This window comes from Corylus avellana, chromosome 4 (assembly GCF_965113065.1).
Source record: "Corylus avellana chromosome 4, dhCorAvel1.hap1.2, whole genome shotgun sequence".
Lineage (NCBI taxonomy): Eukaryota > Viridiplantae > Streptophyta > Magnoliopsida > Fagales > Betulaceae > Corylus > Corylus avellana.
In genome coordinates this window covers 10,126,296-10,132,208 of record NC_142493.1, presented here as the reverse complement: position 1 = coordinate 10,132,208, position 5,913 = coordinate 10,126,296, and the positions used below count along the sequence as shown (strand labels likewise).

Below are 5,913 nucleotides of genomic sequence, written 5' to 3'. Positions count from 1 at the left end.
ATTCTCAACAGCTTTGACGTGCTCGTATCGTCCCATATTCAGTGCGAAATTTGACTGATACATAATAGATAAGAAAACAATGGTAAAAAATGTGTCACATTATTTTTTCATACGAAACATATTCTTAAACATTACATTGATATTCATACCTGAACATGAAATAATAACTTGCTCTTTTCCTCAACTGGGACCTTTTTCCATTCACCGTGATGGAGTTCGCACATGTTACGAATAATTTCTCCAATCTTGCTTGCGAACCATGATGCATTATCGCCTACAGGTGCCCGGTGTCTATTTGGGATGTTTAGCACTAAGGGACCATTCTTAAGTACGTGCTCACTCAACTTCTTACACTTCGCCTTACCCCTTACACTTCTGACAGACGTAGTAGCTGTTACGCAAAACATGGTAACGTAGTAAGTTATATTGTGAAATGTCTATAGCAAACCAAAATAATACAAAAATAACATTTCATAAACATATAATTCATAAACTTAGAAGATGCAGTAGGGGCGCCTCCCTGTGAATCCAATCCTGCCACTGAGTGAATAGGATCATTAGACTCGTGCGAAGGATGCCTATCCACTGACTCGAGGAGGAGGAGGGGGCGAGGGCGCCATTTGCATATCTGTATCACCAAACCCAGAATTGGGAGTCGGACTTTCATGCTCGTCAATAAGGCCCCGACCTTGACCTTGGCCACGGCCTCGTGCTGCTGGAACACGTTGACGTCCTGTAGTTGTCATTGTTATGATCAATCTGCAAACAACTCAAAAACCAAAAAATTATATTAGTCAAATTATAACCATATAGTATGTTCAATATTTTTGACAAACATACAATAATTATGCTAGTAAAAAAAAAAACAAACACCACAATACATGTATATATATATATATATATATATATATATATATATATATATATATAGAGAGAGAGAGAGAGAGAGAGAGAGAGAGAGAGAGCATCAACTTCATTAAATATGCTAATACACTTTGTACTTACAACAAATGTGAGCTTATGTTCAACACATATCATCATCAGATTCATATTCAGAATGTATCACTGTTACTTGAAGATGATTGTTCGTGTTCAGAGTCCTCTTCGTGTTCAGAGTCTATATCGTTGTCGCTACATAACTCCTCTTCCTCATCAAAGTTTGTATCATAGTCCTCGTTCGGCAAGTTATCGTTGGCAAATATGCTTGCATCAAGTTGAATATATAATTCATCAATTGCTATTGTCGCATCATCTCTACGTAATTGAGTGGAGGCTTCAACATTTGCTTCATCAACAAAGACCATATTACCCCCAACACATTCACCTTCCTGGTATATGTCATCACTGAGTCTTTCGTCATCTTCTGTATTATCTCCCTTTTGTACTGTTGGAATATCATAGATGTCTCTATTGATCCACTTCTGCACCACTTTCCAATTACCACCCAATTTGGGATCATCCAAGTAAAATACTTGCGAAGCTTGACATGCTAAGATGAACGGGTCGGATTGACACCATGTACGAGAAGTATTCACAATCGTGAAGCCTTGGTCCATTTGTACTCCTGTTGCACTCCCAGTGTCCCACCAATTACACTCAAACAAGTACACGAGATTTTGGCCAGGGTAACGTAACTCTAGAATATTTTTTAACTCACCATAATACTCAGTTATTGAGGTTTCGTCCTCACCTGAAACAGAAACCCCACTGTTCTGGGTAGTATGAGTTTCTGCACATTCTTTCGTGTGGTACCTAACCCCTTTCACGATGCAACCTCTATACGATCTAACATGACGATCAGGCCCGCATGCAAGATCATATAATTGTTTTGAGCCATTGTCTGCAGTACACCCACTATTGTATAAACGTTTATGGAACCAACGTTCAAAGTTAGCCTCATGCTTTTTATCAATGTCACGGCCGCCTTCTCTTTTGATCATATTATAATGTTCACTGTGATGTACAAATTTAATTGTACTCGCAAGCGCACGAGTCGTGTGCAATATAGTGTGTGTGCAAGTGCGAGGTCGATCCACAGGGAATTGTGTTTGTGAATTTAATTTCTATCTAAATCAATTATATCTTAACCTAGTTCTGAATGATTTTGACTTTGAAAATAAACTAACATAAACTAAATAAAATAAAAATAATCAAAAGATAAACGACTAAGGTTTTAGAATTCATCTCACCAAATCAAAGTATACATTCTTATGTTTTCATTCATGCATCCGACAAACAATTAAACCCTATATATATGTTCTATTGTTTTTTTATAAACCAATTGAATCATTCGATGAATCCATCTCTATTACAAATCACAAAGAATATCCAATTGAGATCAAATCATCCATTGTATCCGTAAATCACAATGGATATAAGTCTCAATCAAATCATTCGATGTATCCGTTGGATGAAACACAACGAATATCCAACATTTTTACGATTTATAAACAACAATCAATCACAATTTTGTCACACAATTGAACTGAAACGAACATACATTACATTAAACGACGGATTTGTACGAACGAAACATAAAAATATAAAACTAATCAATGGTGAGGCTTCATCTTCAACCTTAGTTGAAGAATTAGCCTCTCATGACAAAAGAAATCATAAAGAAACTAAATTACTTCATTAAAATTAAAAACTTACAAAAGAATTCGAGTTCCAAGCTACAAAAACCCAGAAAACACGGAAAGCGACCAAGAACGGCGCCCCCGGCGCGTCTTCGTCTGATCCCCCCTCAATTGTGAGGCTTAGAGGTCTATTTATAGGGCTTAGGAGAGTCCTAGAAGCCCTAGTAATCCTAGGAATTTCGGAGATTTAAGTCCAAGCCCAATTAGGTTAAAGAAAACCTAAGCCCAAATCGGAATAGGATTCGCCCAGAATTGCGGTCCTATCTTGCGGCATGATTTTGGCCTTGCGGCGCTCCGAATTGGGAAAAAGCTATTTCACAATGAATTGTAGTAGTTTGAGTTAGCTTTCCAATGCCGCTTGAATCACCTCAATCGGATATCTGAAATGAAAGTTATGGTCAAAATACCGAGACGTATTCAGAATCCAATTTTGCATCCAATCCGATTTGACTTCAAATTGAGAAATTCCGAATTAATCCCTTCCTTTATTTGATTAAACTTTAACCATGATTGGTTAAGCTTAACCATATCCTCTAGGTCTTCCCAATTTGCCCCTTTAAGCTTGGAATTTTTCCAGAAATGCTTTCTTTTCTTCCAAAAGCCTATAAAACAAAGAAAATACAAAAAGGCAGTAAAATGTCCTAATTAACCAAAACCAAAGGATTAAAACATGCAAGTTTAGGACTGAAAATATAAATATTTTAGCACTTATCACACTGCATGGAAAATAAACGTATTCGTAAATGATCATCAACGCTAAAATTATAACATGTCGTAACAGGTAAAACACAAAGACCATTACTAAACTTACTCCAAATATGAGGCCATTTCGTTACAGTTGGTAAGCACATACCATCGTGCCCTACCAAAATTATTAGCATCCAGTGTTACTAATTTAGCTGCTCCTAACGGCCGAACTCGTTGGGAGAATACATCCAAGCGCTGGCTCATTTCTACTTCCTCAACGTCAACATTTCTCCGTTCACGATTCCATCTTGTCTCAATCCCCCGAAGATACCTGGAACAGAAGGTCAAGCTCTCCTCAGCTAGGTAACACTCGGCAATAGACCCCTCTGGACGCACTTTGTTACGTGTCCACTTCTTATATCTTCCAAGTTCTCTTTCGAACGGATACATCCAACGGTTTTGTACAGGACCGGCAAGCTCGGCCTCCCGAGGTAAATGAAGCGCTAGATGGATCATAACATCAAAAAAAGCTGGCGGAAATATTTTTTCCATTTTGCATAAAATTATTACAATGTCGACTTTCATTTGTTTCAAGATATCAACTTTCAACGTCCGTGCACATAACTGCATAAAAAAGGTACTCAACTCGGTCAATGTTGTTCGTATTTTCGACGTAGAGAAATTTCTAATTGCAACAGGAAGCAAGCGTTGTAAGAAGACATGACAATCGTGGCTTTTCATACTCGAAATTTTACCAGGAAGCTTGTTCACACATCGACCAATGTTAGATGCATACCCGTTAGGAAATTTAACACCTGACAACCACTCACATAAACTCTTCTTCTCATCTCTTGTCAATGTGTACTTCGAAAGTGGCATCTTATAGGTTTCACCATTTGGCTGCACATGCAATTCTTTACGTATACCAATCAACTGTAAATCTCTTCGTGCCTTGACTGTGTCCTTGGTCTTCCCATCAATATTCATCAACGTAGCTAAGATACTTTCACATATGTTCTTCTCAATATGCATAACATCTAAATTGTGACGTACTTTCAAACTTGACCAGTAAGGCAACTCAAAGAAAATACTTCTCTTCTTCCAATTCAACACAACATCTGTGTGCTTTCTCTTTCTCCCGCTTGTTTTTCGAAATTGTAAACCCTCAGTATCCCTTAATTGTTTCAACAATTGACTTGCAGACAATTCTTCAGGTTCCAATCTATGCTCCTCTGTACCATCGAACAAATCTCCTCTTTTGTGCCATGGATGCTCTTGAGGAAGCCACCGACGATGACCCATGAAGCACACCTTATGCCCATACTTCAAATACCTGAACGATGTATCCTTATTACATACTGGACATGCAAGATTTCCATTTGTAGACCTCCCAGATAATTTTTCATATGCGGGAAAATCATTTATAGTCCATAGTAATGTCGCATGCAATTGAAATGTCTCTTTCTTTGATGCATCGTACACGCGTATGCCTTCATTCCATAAATCTTTCAAGTCATCAACCAATGGGCGCAAATATACATCAAGATTCTTTCCGGGATCTGAAGGCCCAGGGATAATAAGGGACAACATCAAATTTGGACTCTTCATACACATCCACGGAGGGAGATTGTACACCGTTAACATTACTGCCCATATGCTATATGTTGTACTCATATTACCATATGGGTTGAAACCATCACTTGCTAAACCAAGCCGCACATTGCGGGAATCACTTGCAAACCACTCATATCTTTTATCAAACTCTTTCCATACAATAGAATCGGCAGGGTGTCTGAGAGTATTGCCATCATCTTCTCAACCTTCTTTGTGCCACCGCATTTCCTTGGCCATTTCTTTTGTCATAAACAACCGTTGTAACCTTGATTTTATTGGAAAATACCGTAAGACCTTTTGAGGAATATTACTTTTTTTCCCTTTGCCATCAATCCATCTTGAATTGTTGCACTTTGGGCATACCACTTTGTCTGCATGTTCTTTCCAAAAAAGCACACAACCATTCTTGCATGCGTGTATCTTATCGTAACCGAATCCCACGTGTCGCCTAAACTGTATTGCTTCTCTATACGAGCGTGGCAATGTCTCTCCATCTGGGAGGGCCATCTTTATCAAGTCAATCATCATATCAAACGCCTTGTTACTCATGTTGCAGAACGCCTTTATATGAAGCATCTTCAGTACAAAAGCAATTTGTGTAAATTTCTTGCAGCCTGGATAAAGTTCTCGTAAACCATCTTCCCAAAATCGGTAGAAGGAGCTTGTTTGTTCGTGATCATCGGTTGTGGGGCCCTGTGAAGCAGAGGATTCTCCGATGTTAGCATCAACAAATGTCCCCATACATACATCGTCTAACAATTCTTCAACTGCATCAACCTCCTCCATCATTTCAGTTGTATGTGTGTGCATGTTTGTAAAAGTGTTTACCCTAAAATGATCTTCTTCCCCGTGAAATATCCATCGAGTGTATGCCAGAGTAAATCCATTCATATACAAGTGACCCTTCACCTCGCTAATATGAGAATAATATCGATTTGCACAATCACGGCATGGACACTTTGTCATATCACGT

At 38.5% G+C, this 5,913-nt stretch overlaps 1 pseudogene; it reads right to left on the bottom strand.

The window, feature by feature from the left end:
* Nucleotides 1–754: 754 nt before the first annotated feature.
* On the bottom strand, nucleotides 755–5,558 carry LOC148586268 (uncharacterized; annotated as a pseudogene).
* Between the last annotated feature and the right edge of the window lie 355 nt (nucleotides 5,559–5,913).